The sequence below is a fragment of the Chanos chanos genome, chromosome 8 (genome assembly GCF_902362185.1).
Source record: "Chanos chanos chromosome 8, fChaCha1.1, whole genome shotgun sequence".
Taxonomy (NCBI): domain Eukaryota; kingdom Metazoa; phylum Chordata; class Actinopteri; order Gonorynchiformes; family Chanidae; genus Chanos; species Chanos chanos.
In genome coordinates, this window is record NC_044502.1 from 324,616 (window position 1) to 343,566 (window position 18,951).

Sequence of the window (18,951 nt, forward strand, 5' to 3'; positions counted from 1 at the left end):
ACTATGTCGACTCATCACTTCATTGTTACTTCCTTCAAGGTTTGTTCGTGTTGATCAGCATTTGTCGAGGCTTGCGCAGTGCACGTTCGAAGAGATCAATTCTGCGCAGCGATTGCCAGCGGTTTGCACCGTCGAGTATGTGAACTCTGAAGGCACCCTATTATCCACCGTGACAAATTTTTCTAATATCTCGGGTGAACACAGCTTCAGAGCACATAGCGGACGATCTTCAGTGAAGTCAGTATTGAAAGCTGTCTGCCTACAAGATGAACACCAAAAAAAAAACTTTGTTCCCCAATATTTTGCAGGATATTTCATTGGATTCAGAGCACAGTGGCAGAGATTCACTGCACTGCCAAGGCTGTGTTGGTGGATTACTAAATTAAATGCTAGAACGTTTGCTTTTGTGTTGGGGGAAATGTGGATGGGGATATTTGGGCTTTGTGTACACTGGGCGGCGCTGTTGTTTTATAACTGATTTTTTTTTTTCACGACGCTGTCCGAACAAACCCAGATCCTCCACTTCCCTCCGTGACTGTGCACATGCAGTGCAGGGCACCTCTACCACTGAAATCACTTGTACCTTTGTTTGTTGTTTGTTTGTGTTGTTGTTGTTTTAGAAGCAGCGTCTATTCTTTATTTAATGTAAGGTCTTAATTTTACAGGACCTCAGAACTGACATTCAGGCAATGGTGAGTAAAAATAGCCGAGTCAACGAGCTTTACATGGAAAACAAAATTTATCTTCAAACTTTTATTGCTTTTTAAAACCATTGCCTATCTTATGTCAAAATATTAATGGCACTAATGCACTGCTAAAAGGAACCAGTGCTGTCAAACACACTTTCTACCTGGTGCCTCCTTATTCCCATCCTGTCCCTGGCTCTGTGGTGATGGAGCAGTGTAACAGAACTCCAGGCTAAATGCAAGAAGCTAATTAGAGCATGGAAGTTATTGTCACCTTCTCCCTCACTTGCCCTGTCATAAAACTTCATCCAAAAACTTCCAAAAAAGATAGAAAGGAATTCAGAGGAGGCTGGCAGAGCAGGGGGAAGCGCTGTATTGCTGTTCTCATTCATTTTTAAGGTCTGAGGGAGACTGACTGGGACACAGATCTATGCAGTTACTAGTGAATTGGCACTAATGAATAAAAATGCATAAGCCAATCACGACCTCAGATCTAATTAACATATTAACCAATCATTCATTAGGGTCTCAACCAGTCTTAGCCAATGGCAGAATCCCTGCCTACAGACACAGTGCTTGTGCCTGATGCACAGAGGAGCATTAAAGCATTTCTCACGGACCTGTTAACACTTCACTATGAGCTGGTACAAGAGATTCAGCCCTGTGTGTGATAAAGCTCCACAGGTACACAGTGCATAAAGTGTTATACATTTAAGTTCCATGAGAATGTGTCTTCTATACTGTACATATATGTATATATATATACACCGAACCACCAGTCCAAACCAGGTCCATCACTGAAATCAATGCAACCAAACCAGGTGTTTCACTAAAATCAGTGCAACCAAATCAGGCCCATCTCTGGACCATCCAGCTGACCCTGAGTCACTGAAGGGCAACAGGACGTCCACATGTCAGTAATGGTTGGATTGAGGCCCATCCCTTTGACTCATAAGCCTCCACACAGGAGATTTTTTCTCCTTTTTAACTGTACAGGAGAATAAAGACGGCAGGCTGCAGGGATCACACCACACGACTGCATTTTCACCCTCAAACAAAGAATCAAAGAGAAACGGTCATGTGATCATAGAGGTTTTCATGAGAACTGACATTTCCCCTGTAGTTTGTTAAAAAGGTTTAAACACACACCTAGTTCAGTTCCGTGTCCCTTTCATCTGTCTGTAAAAGTGCAAAGCTTCTCTGTTTACGTTCTGTTTAATTACATTATTCATGTCACTCTGTAAGTGTTGTTTATGTTAATTATATTATTCATGTCACGCTGTAAGTGTTGTTTATGTTAATTATATTATTCACGGTTGGTCACTGAGAGCTTTGTCAAATTACAGTACAATTATTGTCATATGGAGACGCCAAAGATTATGATTGGCATTTCCATGTAAAAACTATGTAAAGTTATTTTAGCACCTTGTATAGTGGGGGAAATGTTTAAAGAAACTGAAGAAAAAGTTGATTTATAAGTTCTTCATGTGTTAGCCCTTGAGCAGAGTGAAGAGTCTGTCTGACGTCTGTCATATTTCAGGATTTGAGTTGATGACAAGTGATGTAACAGTCGAATTAATGGGTATTGTGTAAAGACATGGAAAACTGAATGAATTTTACACATGTATGGACTTATAAAACATAGTTACACACAAGACTGTCTTAGAGGGACACCTCACAGATGTTTAGGTTTCATTTGATAATTAATGTCATATTATGTCAACAGTGTCCATAAATGATAATAATCAGAATATTTTTAACTCTCATTCTGCTCGACATTCACTCAAACTGGTCTTTTACACCTAATCATGATACTGGAGAAGAGTGACACTGGTGATACTGGGAGAGAGAATGAGAATGGGACAGTGAGACTGGGAGAGAGTAATACTGGGAAAAAGTGATACTGGGAGAGAGTGATACTGAGAGAGAGTGATACTGGGAAAGAGTGATACTGGGAGAGAGAATGAGAATAGGACAGTGAGACTGGGACATGTTCTGGTACAGGAATTTCTGGCATATCCTCTGCTTCCTATCCCTCTCTTTATTTACTCCTCTCTGTCTCTGTCTCACTCCCTCTCTCACTCCCTGTCTCTGTCTCACTCTTTCTCTCACTCCTTCTCTCACTCTCTGTCTCTGTCTCACTCCCTCTCTCACTCTCTGTCTCTGTCTCACTCCCTCTCTCACTCTCTGTCTCTGTCCCACTCCTTCTCTCACTCTCTGTCTCTGTCTCACTCCCTCTCTCACTCTCTGTCTCTGTCTCACTCCCTCTCTCACTCTCTGTCTCTGTCTCACTCCCTCTCTCACTGGGGTCTGTTTGTGACTTTAAGCTAAAAAAGCATGTCAGATGGCTGTCTCTGCTGTGCTAGAGTGAAACTGTCCTGCAGCCAGCGGTGCATGATAAAAGCTGAGGCACATGCCGGGCTGTGTGGGGAGGTTATGTAAGTATTCAGAGTCCACTCTGCCACAGGACCCTGATCAACCCTCTTCCCCAAGAGACGTCACAGCATAACCAGCTCCCTGAGGAGCAGAAAATACAGAGAGAAAAATCAGATCCACAGAGAAAGAAACAAGAAACAGACAAATAGAAGACGTCAGATGCCCGCAGCACCCCTGTCACGACTGATCCGTGTCACATATGACAGAGCCCACTCTCACTGTCGACAGGTAGTTCCAATGCATTATGATACACTGTCCATACATACCATCTGCAGAAGCATCGCCTCGCCTGCGCTCAGGCCCGTCCATCTCTCCCATGTCTGCAGTGTTGCTGAACTCTGTGGTTCTCTGTGTTTATGTAACCAGGATGGGTGGTGATGTGGGCACCACCGCTTCCTCAGAATCTTCCAGCATGACTCCTAATCTCAGCTGAGGCCACAGCAGTGTGTGCCTGCTTTGATACTAATAGGTGATGAAGCAGTGAGCAGTGTAAAGGCATAATCATAGCTCTATGAAGCTGTTGTATAATTCAGCGGTTGCCTTCGCCCCTAATTAACAATTAGAAATGTCCTTTAAAAACCAGAGTGTGTTCACAGAACAAAGCAAATATTGGATCAAACCGTGAAAAAAAAACAGCCCTGTTCAAATTTCAGCTGCCATCAGAGGTGGGTAGAGTGAGAAAAAACTGAATTCAAGTAAAAGTATTGTTACTTTATAATAACAATGGCTCAAGCAGAAGTAAAAGTACTCATCAAAATAACGACTTGAGTATGAGTAAAAAAGTAAATCATAAAATGACTACTCAAGTAGTGTCTTCATCCGATGATTTATTACATCTATAAAGTATTTACATTCAAATGTATCAGAATATCAGTGATGCCCAAAATAAAAATCTAAAGATATCAGCAGTGCAATAGACATTCATTACAGACTCATCTAAAGTTGGCAACACCTTGTCTTTCACTGATTTTCTCTGTAACTTTACATTTACTTTAAAAAGGTATGTATGTGTGCAGGGTTGTAGCCAAGAGTTCTGAGCCCCCGTCATTGGCCCAGGCTGTTGTGTCCACGTGCCTCAAGACCACAACCATCGTGCCAGTACCCAAGCAGTCTGCCCCAGGGAGCCTGAATGACCTCCGCCCTGTAGCACTCACCCCCATCGTCACCAAGTGCTTTGAGAGACTGGTTCTGCCTCACCTCAAGTCCAGCCTACCTTCCACACTAGATCCCCACCAGTTTACCTGTCTCAACAGGTCAACTGAGGGTGCCATATCCACGGCTCTTCACTCCGCCCTGACCCACCTGGACAATAACAACTCCTACATTAGGATGTTATTCATTCATTTCAGCTCTGCATTTAACACAGTCATCCCCTCCAATCTGATCACTAAACTTAGTGACCTTGGCATCAGCACCTCCCCATGTAACTGGACACTAGACTTCCTGATCAACAGAGCCCAGTCTGTTAGTTTAAACAACCTCACCTCCTCCACTCTGACCCTGAACACCGGCGTTCCACAGGGCTGTGTGCTCAGAACACTCCTCTACTCCCTCTTCACCCATGACTGTGTTCCAGTATGTGTCTCCAAAACCGTCATCAAGTTCACATCTGACACCATGGTGGTAGGCCTGATCAGTGACAACGACGAATCAGCCTACAGGGAGGTCCAGCATCTGGCAGCATGGTGCACTGACAACAACCTTGCCCTCAATACTAAAAAAACCAAAGAGCTCATTGTGGATTACCGGAATACCTGCTGCATTCACCTCAAAGCGAGCAAAGAAACAATTAAGTTCCGCTGCTAGTGAAGCATAGATGATTATGATAATGCTGTGTTGTAAAAGCAGTAGTGGGCATAGAGGAAAAGAACATAATTATCTATTAGACTATAATTAAAAATTAATAATTAAAAATCAAAATGCATCAAGTGTCATTTTAAAATCGCATTGTGGCACGCTCAACTGAGATCAAATCAAATCATCTGGTGCAAAGAGATTCCAAACCCCAGTGTCACTGGACTTTGTTTCAGGACTGCCCTGTCTCACGGTCACACATGTCATCATACCAGTTGATGGATCGTTTTTCCAAAGCAGTCCATTTTGTATCACTGCCTAAACTTCCAACAGCCAAAGAAACTGCGGACTCCATGTCAAAGCATGTTGTGCAACTTCATGGCATTCCAATGCATTGTAACAGATTGTGGTCCTCATGGATCATTTTTCTCCACATTCTCCAGTTTGTCTGACACATTGATGAGTTTGTCCTCTGGATTCCATCCTGCTGAATGAGCAGACAGAACAGGTGAATCAAGACCTAGAGAAGTGTTTTTAGTGTTTCGCATCTGCTAATCCAGTGACCTGGAGAAAGCTGGTGTGTGGGCAGAGCTGGTGTGTAACACACTGGAGAAAGCTGGTGTGTGGGCAGAGCTGGTGTGTAACACACTGGAGAAAGCTGGTGTCTGGGCAGAGCTGGTGTGTAACACACTGGAGAAAGCTGGTGTGTGGGCAGAGCTGGTGTGTAACACACTGGAGAAAGCTGGTGTGTGGGCAGAGCTGGTGTGTAACACACTGGAGAAAGCTGGTGTGTGGGCAGAGCTGGTGTGTAACACACTGGAGAAAGCTGGTGTCTGGGCAGAGCTGGTGTGTAACACACTGGAGAAAGCTGGTGTCTGGGCAGAGCTGGTGTGTAACACACTGGAGAAAGCTGGTGTGTGGGCAGAGCTGGTGTGTAACACACTGGAGAAAGCTGGTGTATGGGCAGAGCTGGTGTGTAACACACTGGAGAAAGCTGGTGTGTGGGCAGAGCTGGTGTGTAACACACTGGAGAAAGCTGGTGTGTGGGCAGAGCTGGTGTGTAACACACTGGAGAAAGCTGGTGTGTGGGCAGAGCTGGTGTGTAACACACTGGAGAAAGCTGGTGTGTGGGCAGAGCTGGTGTGTAACACACTGGAGAAAGCTGGTGTGTGGGCAGAGCTGGTGTGTAACACACTGGAGAAAGCTGGTGTGTGGGCAGAGCTGGTGTGTAACACACTGGAGAAAGCTGGTGTGTGGGCAGAGCTGGTGTGTAACACACTGGAGAAAGCTGGTGTGTGGGCAGAGCTGATGTGTAACACACTGGAGAAAGCTGGTGTCTGGGCAGAGCTGGTGTGTAACACACTGGAGAAAGCTGGTGTCTGGGCAGAGCTGGTGTGTAACACACTGGAGAAAGCTGGTGTCTGGGCAGAGCTGGTGTGTAACACACTGGAGAAAGCTGGTGTGTGGGCAGAGCTGGTGTGTAACACACTGGAGAAAGCTGGTGTCTGGGCAGAGCTGGTGTGTAACACACTGGAGAAAGCTGGTGTCTGGGCAGAGCTGGTGTGTAACACACTGGAGAAAGCTGGTGTGTGGGCAGAGCTGGTGTGTAACACACTGGAGAAAGCTGGTGTGTGGGCAGAGCTGGTGTGTAACACACTGGAGAAAGCTGGTGTGTGGGCAGAGCTGGTGTGTAACACACTGGAGAAAGCTGGTGTCTGGGCAGAGCTGGTGTGTAACACACTGGAGAAAGCTGGTGTCTGGGCAGAGCTGGTGTGTAACACACTGGAGAAAGCTGGTGTGTGGGCAGAGCTGATGTGTAACACACTGGAGAAAGCTGGTGTGTGGGCAGAGCTGGTGTGTAACACACTGGAGAAAGCTGGTGTGTGGGCAGAGCTGGTGTGTAACACACTGGAGAAAGCTGGTGTGTGGGCAGAGCTGGTGTGTAACACACTGGAGAAAGCTGGTGTCTGGGCACATCTCCTTTTGAGTGTCTGTGTGGCTTTCAGCTGCCACTCTTTCCCAGCAGTGTGGCAGTTCTGTCTATCTCAGAGGAGTGCAGCCCAGTGTAGGAGGGTTCAGAGAAGAGCTTAAGCTTTCCTTCTGCGTAAATCAGAACAACGCAGGCCACAGGCAGATCTCCCAGGCCATCATGTTCCTGTGTATTGCCTGACCGCCTTGTACTGTCACCGCCTGGTGCAGCGATTGCAGCTGTCTGGAAAGGAAAGCTCTTCACCGAGTGATCCGGGGTGCCAAACAGACCACTACGACTGCATTGCCCTGCCTCCAGGACATCCACACCAGGCAGTGCAGGTCTAGGGCTAACAAGATCACTAAGGACCACATACTGTTTCGGTGGGTGCCCTCTGGCAAACATCTCCGCTCCATCATGGCCAGGACTGAGAGGCTGAGAAGGAGCTTCTTCCCCCAGGCCATATGGACCATAAACACTTATAAACCCACACAACACACATACAACACATATCCAACACACATCCAACACATATCCAACACACACCCAACACACATCCAACACACACCCAACACACATTCAACACACATCACACACACATCTAACACACATCCAACACACATTCAACACACATCCAACACACATCCAATACACATTCAACACACACCCAACACACATTCAACACACATCACACACACATCTAACACACATCCAACACACATTCAACACACATCCAACACACATCCAATACACATTCAACACGCAACACACACCCAACACATTCAACACACAACACACACCCAACACACATCACACACACATCTAACACACACCCAACACACATTCAACACACATCACACACACATCTAACACACATCCAACACACATCCAACACACATTCAACACACATCCAACACACACCCAACACACACACAACACACATCCAACACATATCCAACACACACCCAACACACACCCAACACACATCCAACACACACCCAACACATATTCAACACACACCCAACACACAATCAACACACATCCAACACACATCCAACACACACCCAACACATATCCATCACACGTCCAACACATGTCCAACACACATCACACACACATCAAACACACATCCTGCACCCATTTTGCACACTGCATTTTGCTGCGCCTTAATGCTAACTGTTTATACTGATTATACACCTGTCACTTCATACTGTTACACTACACTTCTCTGTATATAGCTTTATTTATTATTTTATATTGTTTGTCTGTTACTTACCTGTATGTAGGTTTAGTTTTTATATTTCTTTTTATTTAATTTTATTATAGCTTTACAATTGCATGGTAGCTTTATGTTTGCACAGTCGTTGGTGTTGGAGTTGTTGCTATTCATTTCACTGCTGCTGTACTCGTAAAATTATGCATGTGACAAATAAATTCTTGAATCTTGAATCTCGACCCCCCCACCCCTCACTCTGATCCTTTTAAATTCATCCACTGCATCAAAGCAGGTGACTTATTTGATGGTCCTTCTTTGGTCCATGTGAGTGAACCCCACATTTCATATTTCTTCACTAAAACCAGTGCTCACCTTTCCTTTGTCTTCTCATGTGTCATTTTCTCCTCATATCATGGGTGACAGACCAGTTTAAATGGTTCAGAGATAGCTGCATTCTCACCTGGTGGGATGTGGTGTTCAGTAACTGGTGAAACACTGCAAGTCCTCAGGAATGCGGTTGCGTACCAGTTCAACATATCCTGGCCTGTTCTCTCATCTGGGACTTCCATCGGCATCCTGGGTGTGTGGGACTGTCTGTAGATGGTTACCATGGTAGCGAGGTACTGTCACACCCTGAATGGCTGTAAGAAATTACTACACCACATTGTAGTCTAAGAAACTGGATAAGAATTAAGTGTGAACACTGCCTCTTTGAAGTAGGCTCCTCTGTATTGTGTTCCTAATATTGCCCAAACATTGGCATCATTAACTACTCATTGTGTCACTGTATCTTCCTTACTGTGTCATTGTATCCACCTCTTCCTTACTGTTTCATTGTATCCACCTCTTCCTTACTGTTTCATTGTATTGGCCTATTCCTCATCGTTAACATTATTTAATGCTGTGCTTCCCTAGGTCTGTATTCAGTCTCTGTTCAGAGAAAACTCGTATACTTTGTAAGCTCTTGTGAATTCTGTTTTCTGTTATACTCTCTACTCTTAAGCTCCAGTGATCTCTGTGGTTCTTTGTTTTGTTGTTTGAAACTCTCCTCAAAGAATATTTATTTTTACTTGCTCTTTCAGTACATGCCCACTCATTACTATTACTTGCATCTCTCTTGAGTCATTGCCTGTATTCAGTCATCTATCACCTGCTAATGGGTTCCACTCTGCAGAGGCTCTGGGAGAAAGCCTTTGATCTGCTGGGTGGCCAGTTCCGCTTTGGTAACAAGATCATTTCTAAAATGCTTTCTTTAACGCTTCAAAAAATACTAGGGAAGTGAACATACACTTCCCTGACCCAGCCTCAACACAAACTGCCCAGTATAAACTTCACAAAGCTAATACAAAATTTTAGACACTGTCATTATGCATCAGTGCATAACGTATCGAACTAACAGTCGGGCTCTGTCAGTGGAGTCTACATCTGAAAAGGTTTGGGTTCAGAGAAGACTAAAGAAAGCCTTCACCCATCACTGCTTGTTCCAACTGTTAAACATGATGGAGGATGAGTTAATGTGTGCACAGCCTCAGAGAGTCACTGACCTGCGTTAGATATAAATGTTGTAAAATAATAGAGGTGAGAGGTGAGAGGTGAGATGTGAGAGGTGAGAGGTGAGATGTGAGATGTGAGAGGTGCTGCCTCTCCATGTCAGCCCTCATTTTACTTTCAGTTTACAGAGACATAGTTCAAGCTGTTTATATCCCCACAAATGCTGTGCCATAATTCACTCATGAAGAGTGAGGGACTCATGAGAGAGCACTCACAAAATCTAAATGTTCCTCACACTTCATGGAAAGTTCTAGGAAACAGCGTGTGCAATATATCTCCTTTTCATTCTTATTTTAAACTTAAATAAAGTGATTTCAGTGATGCAATTTATTGTGGATATTCCAAAGCCAATTACTTCCAAGGACATGCATTTAGCCCCTGCACGTGTTTTTCTCATGCTAATTTATGGCTGATGACTCTCCTTTGTGATGTGGCCTTTTGAAGTTCATAATTAGAGAGGCTGGTCGGCATGGCACCCTCTGCCATTCACTCTCAACAGACGTCCTCAATTAGATCAGCTGAACACAACACACCATTCAGAGAGCATCTGCTCCTCAGCTTAGTGCCCATCCAATGATCAAACAAAGCCAGACAGAACACGGCACAAAATAGGCATGACGCAACCTCTTTTTGTAGTTAGAAATGTCCTTTCTCTGCTCACCAACACCCTGTAAGGACCTACATCAGACGCTGCCTATCTACTTCTCATTTTTAAACACGCATCATAATGTCTGAAAGAACATTTACAGTCTAAAAAACACTGGATTAAAAATAACTGTGAATTCTCACATTAGGTAAATACATGGCACACACACTTATGCTGGCTTACCAAAATCAACCTTCATGTGACAAAGTACTATTAAACTAAATCTTTATGCAGAGTTTCTGAGAAAGTACTGACCAGAGCCGATATTAAAGCAGTCTCCCTAAGTAATGTTTGACCAGAGCCGATATTAAAGCAGGTCTCTCCCTAAGTAATGTTTGACCAGAGCCAATATTAAAGCAGGTCTCTCCCTAAGTAATGTTTGACCAGAGCCGATATTAAAGCAGGTCTCTCCCTAAGTAATGTTTGACCAGAGCCGATATTAAAGCAGGTCTCTCCCTAAGTAATGTTTGACCAGAGCCGATATTAAAGCAGGTCTCTCCCTAAGTAACAATACAAAGCACTGAGCGAAACGATGCCAGGAGATTTTCGTTGACATAGGATAAGGTAAAATAAATGCAATATTATTTATATCACGATAACTATTCTGTTTACCTACTCCACACAAGAGGGATCCGGTACACGGGTCAAATACATGGCTTTTAAAGACATTTGCGTGGGATACTGAATGCTGGATAGAATGAAGAACGGGAGAGCAGTTTTATAGAATCTTGTAGGTGGAACTAATGTTGTCAGCAGAGCGTTCTTCAAATTTGCTAATCTAAAAGTAAGACCTAGACTTTGTACAGTAATTTGGTTGACATCATCCACCAGAATCTTGGGAAAAGATTCCAAAGGAAATAAGCGGCGGATGAGGATGACGTGGAGCCAGAGTCAGAATGAGGAATGAGGCTAAGGGGCTAACCTTGACAATTTATAGTCTGAGATGACATCACTTTTTTCTGTTGTTGTTTTTTTTTGGGGGGGGGGGTGGTTGAGAATGCTGAAAGGTCTTAAGGATCTTCTCCTAAAGCAGTCATCTGACTAAGATATTACTGCTTCTGATTAGTTGTTTCTGTTGAAAATGTATATGTGTCGCCACTGTAGGCAAACAAACATTAGCAGCAAAAACACTAAACAGACAGTGAAATGAAATCCAGGGCATTATCTTTCACATGAGTTAGACAGAAGCTAATAAGGTTACTTTTAAGAAGTGTAGATTACGTGATAAAATGTATTTAGTAACCTAATCCAAGGGTTTACTATATTATAGTAATGTAATCTGATTACTTTCCATTACTTTTGGATTACTTTTCTGTTTAAGACCATTCATTCAAATGAAGATAAGAGAAAAACAATATCAACAAAAAGAGTCTTTTGTGCCACAAGGTGAGTAACAAGCAGACTTATCATGTGGAATGGCAATGAATGACCATACTTGGATAGGGTAAATAAATCTGTCAGACTCAGGGCTAATGCTCTTGTCAGTTGCATGAAGGTGCTATGGACTCTAGAGCTCTTGTCTCTTGAACACTTGCCTTGGGCATTTTCTCTCTCTTCTCTGCACAGTGCCGACACAGGCGAGATGTTGGCATGCTTTTTACTATTGTGTAATTGTCATGATATGGTAGTTGCAATGTAGGGAAAGGGACTGATGAACACTTGAGATGCTGGAGGGTGCTGCCTATCTGGGGAGTTGCTTTCTCTTTAAGAAGGGAATTGACAAGTTCTCATGGGAGAGAGGAGCTCAAGATCCACTTAGATGGTTTGCCACAAACTTATATGGCCTCCATATTCACTGCATATTAGCTCCCATATTGTGGCATATTCACACCATATTCACGTCGATATTTCCTTTCATAATGACTTTTTGATAGACAGTTTTCGTTTCTCAGAAATCATTTCTTTTGTTATTTTGCTTACTCATTGAATAACCACCATCACAACCAAACTGCAAGGATACAGTTTTGGCTCCATACAAACAGACATTACAGAGCCTAGGCTCCATACAAACAGACAGTACAGAGCCTAGGCTCCATACAAACAGACAGTACAGAGCCTAGGCTCCATACAAACAGACAGTACAGAGCCTAGGCTCCATACAAACAGACATTACAGAGCCTAGGCTCCATACAAACAGACAGTACAGAGCCTAGGCTCCATACAAACAGGCAGTACAGAGCCTAGGCTCCATACAAACAGACATTACAGAGCCTAGGCTCCATACAAACAGACAGTACAGAGCCTAGACTCCATACAAACAGACATTACAGAGCCTAGGCTCCATACAAACAGACATTACAGAGCCTAGGCTCCATACAAACAGACAGTACAGAGCCTAGGCTCCATACAAACAGACAGTACAGAGCCTAGGCTCCATACAAACAGACATTACAGAGCCTAGGCTCCATACAAACAGACATTACAGAGCCTAGGCTCCATACAAACAGACAGTACAGAGCCTAGACTCCATACAAACAGACATTACAGAGCCTAGGCTCCATACAAACAGACATTACAGAGCCTAGGCTCCATACAAACAGACAGTACAGAGCCTAGGCTCCATACAAACAGACAGTACAGAGCCTAGGCTCCATACAAACAGACATTACAGAGCCTAGACTCCATACAAACAGACAGTACAGAGCCTAGGCTCCATACAAAGAGACATTACAGAGCCTAGGTTGGCCCTCTGGACACACCACCCACATTCCACAGGTTTGGCCACACAGTCCTCCAAGCGTCTCTTTAATTAAAACACTCATGCTAATAGGCAGGCATACTCACTCGTTACATGCAACATGAAGGGTGGTTTCTAGTTGGGAACCAATTTTAACTAGCTTAGTTAGTTAATTTCCCTGGACTACAAGCAGTAATACAAGTTAGGTGCTAGTTAAGTGTCTTAGCAGTTCAACAGCTGGGGGCTCACCCGGGATCGGACATAGTATAGTTTGATAGATGTGTGTTGGTATATCATTTGTGTGTGGACTACCAAGTTTATTTTGTTTTGTCTCTGATAAGTGCTTTTGTGACTTGTGTGGTGACCAACTTCACATTGTACCTTGGCTTACAGGATGCGCAAACTGAACAGGTCTGACAGAGTAAGGCCCGGGAGGAAGAGGAGGCTCACCACAAAGAGATTTTGCTAGTAGAGAAAGAGAGCATCTGTTGCTGCAAACGGAGCATGGGTGGGGTAAAGAGGGCAGGGCAGAGGCTCTCCAGCTGGCCCAGATAGAGACATAGAGGGTTAGAACTAAGCAAGAGAATGACCTGTGTCAGCAACAGCATGAGAATCACTTTGACATAAATAAATGTTTCGCTTTCTTTCTCAGATTTTGTCCTGACAGAGTAGACACTTTCTTTAATCTGTCTGAGAAAACTGAAAAGCAGAGAGACTGGCGTGAGTGAGAGTTGGTTGGACTCATTCCTGGGCCATGCCCAGGGAGCATATGCTGCTCATGATGAGGCTGAGTGCACTGGGGATGAGACCATGAAGTAGGCAGTGCTGAAGGCCTGTGAGATTGTGCAGGCAGCAATTTAGAAACAGCCATCTGGGTCAAGTTGGGTTGTGGCTGGCACAGACATGATTTGCCAGTATTGTCCAATCGCATTGCCCTGCTCTACTGAAAAAGGGGCATTCTAATGTCGAGCTGAGCCGTGCTATAAGTCCTGTTGTGCCTGAGCCCATGAAGGACCTCAGACAACTTTGATAATTCGGTACTGAATAAAGGGGTGGGTGTAGAGAATGGCTCTATATCTCTCCACCATGTATTTTTGAGGTCCAGCCCAGTTTCAGGTTATGTGATGATAGGGGTCATGCCCTTGCCCTCTTTGCACACTGAGGGTGTGGACTTGCTTTCAGGAAATGGCCTCACAGGTGGTCAGGTTGTCCTGCGCCAGTGATTAGCTAGCAGTGAAATAAAAGCCATACAGGAATTGGAGCAGGAACACCCTGAAACTTTTACTACATGTGTGGTTACACGGCCACAGTCCCATTAACAGACTTTCCTCGGCTAAGCAGCCAAAACCCAAAACTGGGTCAGCGAACAATTTCCTTATGAAATTGTTTGGTGGCTTAGAAGGTCCTCAGTGTACCCATGAAGATTTGATTGAGGAACAAAGGAAGGATCCTGTTTTATCTTCTCTTAAAGAAACTATAGCCTCTTTCGAGCAGAGAAGAGGGATGGTTCAGAGATTTCATGTAAATGAGGATGTGCTGATGTGTAAGTGGAGGGCTCTGAATAAGCCTGCCACTGAGGACTGGGGTGTTGTGGAAAAGGCGGTGTTGCCCAAATGTTTCAGAGAGGAGGTGTTACATTTGGCTCATGAGACTCTTGCAGGACATGTTGGTATAAGACTCAAGGGAGAATCATGAAACATTTTTAGTGGCCAAAGTTCCACAAGGATGTAATGGCTTTTTGTTGCTCCTGTACAGTATGCTAGATAGCAGGGAGGCCCAAATCAAAAACCTCCAATTCTGAACCCTCTAGTTGAGGAGCCGTTTTCACCGGTTCTAATTGACTGCTTTGGACTGTCACCTAAAACCTGAATGAATAATACCTAAATGAATATCTTCTTACCGTTAAGGAATGTTACCATAGGCTTTCTAGAGGCTGTGCCTTCAAGAAACATCAAGATACAAACTATGACGGAGATTTGATTTAAGTTCCTTTCAGACCAGATCTAATTTTGTGTTGGGTGTGTTCCAAGAGGTTATGCATGAGCTTGGAATTAAACATGCACCATCAACAGATTATCATCCATCCCCAATCATAAGGAGCAATAGAAAGAAAACATCGGACTGTGAGAGCCATGATGTGTGCATACTGAGTTCAATTCCCTCTAGACAGAGGTGTAGCTCACCCCTTTTTGTTGTGTGTGGCAAAAGACTCTGTTAACGATTCCACAGGTTTTAGTCCCTTTGAACTGATGTGTGCACATGAGGTTCATGGTTGACTCAAGCTGGCAAAAGAGAGTTTCTTGGAGCCTGGAACTGAAGGTAACCTCTTGCAGTATGTGTCTGCATTTATGGAGAGGCTTAGGTCAGATTTGGACCTTGCTAAACAGAACCTTGAGGGTGCTCAGGGCCACATGAGATGTCAGTAAGATAATTAGACTGTGGAGCGTATCTTTATAGTCAGAGACAAGGTTCTTGCATTGAATCCAGTGAAATGTGTAAGACTGAGTGCTACCTTTAGAGGGCACTACCCCTAAAAAGTGACCACAAAGAGGTTTGGAGACTGTAATGATTCCAGAGAGATAACACTGAGTCTAGTCAGAGATTTTAGTTGTTTGTTCTAAGACACAACTGGGTGTGATCCCCTGATGACACATGATGTTAAAACAGGAGACACTGCATCTGTTAAAGCCTCCATATAGACTTTCTCCCACTAATTTGAGCAGAGTCATTAAGAGCTTGCCTATATGGATGAGATAGGGGTGGTGGAGCCGGGACAGAGTGAGTGGAGCTCACCAGTGGTGCTCATACCAAAGGCCGATGGTGCCTCACAATTCTGCACAGATTATCTCAAGGTGAATCAGGTGACCAAGATGGATGCATTTCTGATCCCAAGATTACAAAATTGCCTTGACAGAACGGGAAATCTGGACTAAGCTGGACTTTCCAAAAGGGTATTGGCAGGTCCCGCTACTGGAGAGAGCAAAAGAGATCTCTGCTTTTGTGATCCTGATGCTTTGCATATAAACTGCCATTGGGAACGAAAAATGTGCCTACGCTCATTGAATCCCATTACAGCTGGACTGGGTAATATAGTAAACCGTATTGACAATTTGGTGGTGTGCAGCAGTTCTTGGCAGGGGCAGCTATGCTATCTGCAGCAGTTGCTTGAGAGGTTGCGTCACAATCAGTTGGTGGTGAGGCAGGAAAGGGTCAGGTGGCATATTTAGGTCCTCAAGTGAGACCTGAGTCAGTCATGTCTAGGCAGGTAAAACCCAAGGCAATTCTGGATCTGCCAGTTCCAAAAACAAACACATACAGTTGATGCAATTGCTTGGCATGTGCGGACTTTACTGTGGCTTTGTCCCAAACCTTGCTGCTGTTGTTGAGCCTCTGACCAACCTGTTGTGTAAAGGAGTCAAATATGTGTGAAATGAGGCCTGTAAAGTGGCTTTCAACAACCTTAAGGCAGTGTTAACTTGTGAACCCTTTTTAATGCCCCTTTTAAGTTATGTGTATGCATGTGATGTGGGGATTGGTACAGTGTTGCTTCAAGCCATTGCTGCAGGAATTGATAAACCAGTTGCTTACTTCTTAAAGACGCTTAATCAACAGACACCCTGGTTCTCTCTCAACTACTTACCCCTACTGCACCACCATTGAACATAGCCAGCCAGCAGATGTGGGACCAAATAGAGGAAGTGATGCCGGTGGTACAGGAGCACATGGAGAAGTGTAAGTACGCCCAACAGCAAGCCTACAACTGGCTACCCCAGCCTCACAAGCTCCAGCCCAGTGACCGTGTGCTTGTGCTGCTGCCTAGTGTAAAATATGTGCAAAAGTGCAAAAAGTTCACTGAGATCATCCACAACAGCAGGCTGTGGAAGCCAAATGAGATGCTGCAATTTTAATGCTTCTGATTTTCCTCCGACGTTGGAGCTAAAGAAATTTAAAAAGTCAGTACTGCATAGTAATGCAATCTTTGGTTCGATAACTGTTTGGTTCTTTGCTTATATCATTACACTGGTTCATTTTAATGTAATTAAGTTTCTCCTACATGAGTTCTTATATTGTAACTTATATGACTGGCAATGCACAGAACAGGCACAGTCCTCATTTGAGAGAACCTGTGTGATGTTTTTCCAATTAAGTGCACATGTACTCACACACACACACACACACACACACACGCAAACACACACAAACATTTGTCTGTTGTGTTAACGCTAAGTGTTTACTCCATGCTGGTGCACCGTTGTGTAAGTGGACAGGAAGATGATGAGAGATGTGCATGTGTAGAATCAGCAGTTCACTTGCAGGGCACGTGACGAGGCTGAATCTTTTCCCACGAAATGATGTCTCCTCATCTCACTGTAACCTTGCTGTGACTCCCGTCATCCACACCACTGACGGACAGGTCTGCATATGCACAGATCTGATTTTAAGAGCATTGCAATCCAATGAGGTAAAGACCTTTCCCCAAATCCCTGACACATCATTTAAATTTGAAAAGTGAGAAGGAAAAAAACAGTGAGAGAATGAGAAGGACAATGAGTCTTCATTAAATTGAAAAATTTTACCTCATTAAATTATGACATTAAATATTTTGTGTAATAGACAACTAATGAATATGAATATTAATCAAATTTTGAATAGTCGATCTTAGTAGTGTATCTAACCTTGGCCTGCCGCTGTGAGCCCTGTTTGCAGGGAATCCTCCCTCAGTGGTCAGTAGAAAAGCTGTGTTTGGAGGGAGAGTGAAGCTCTGATGCTTTGTAAAATGATGATGTGAGGAGGTTCTTCTGTAGCGTTATCATTGTAGCCCACAAACTTTAATTAATAAGAAGCAAGATAGACAATATGACCCTTGTTAAACGTTGTGCTGTGTTGCATGCGATAATTACACTCTCGCATGTTTACTACACCAAGGCTGTAAGAGGCACATTCATTTGTAATTTTTCATTAATCTTTGGTTCAGAATATTGAAAACACAAGGTTATCAGATGAGACTAGAAATAACACACATCTGTTCATTTACTGGACAGTGAAGAGTGATGAACATACAGCCACTGACTGACATAATAACTGAGAGGATGCCTCCACTATATGTGAGTATAAGCTCTAATACAGGATATTGGTTAATATGAAGAGAAGCGTTTGAGAAAGCAGTGAACTAAGTACAGTATTTAATCACTTACCCATCATGCCTCCCAATAAATCTGTCACCAAGCTTATAGCAAGGTCAATGCTAACAGTGCTAATGCTGTGAGAAACAGTGTTGGCAAAACGCTTATTGCCCCATTCTAATGTAATGCTACATAGCAGTTCACTGCCGTGATTATGGAATGTACTCGGGCAATAACAATAAAGATATTCTATTCTGTTCTGTCACGTGACAGACCTTTAGACGGCTGTAATTAACTCTGTTATGTAAAGACAGGAGACAAAGGGAAATTATTCATGAGATAACAATATCATCTAGAGGAGGAATAAATAAACCAGACAAAAGTCTTCTGTGCTGACTGATGTTTTCCTCCCTGAAATGACAAATCTTATTCCAAACCCGCTGTAAATTAGTGAGATTCATTATAATTATCTGACTTAACGACAAATTTGGTCGAAGTGGAAAAGAAAAGGATTCTTATCAGATGTTGTCCTTTTTTGTAGAGATCTTGCAAATTCCTGCCAGCTCTCATGGGTTCAACTATCACATCATTCAGAGGAATTCATTTTCCATTGGAATGTGACCCATATGGCCAATCGCGAGGCTGTTCTCTCTCATAGGAATAATCTGCAGTTTGAAAAATGCCCTTGAAGTTCAGCCACAATACACACAACTGAGACACACTGTTGCTGAAGGCCCACAGAGGAAAAAAAAATACTGTATATGAAATAGTTATGCTCTGAATGTTTTCATTATTCCCATGGGAAAGTATTTAAAGCTTTGTGTGTGAAATGTAGTTAAACACATTCTGTCCT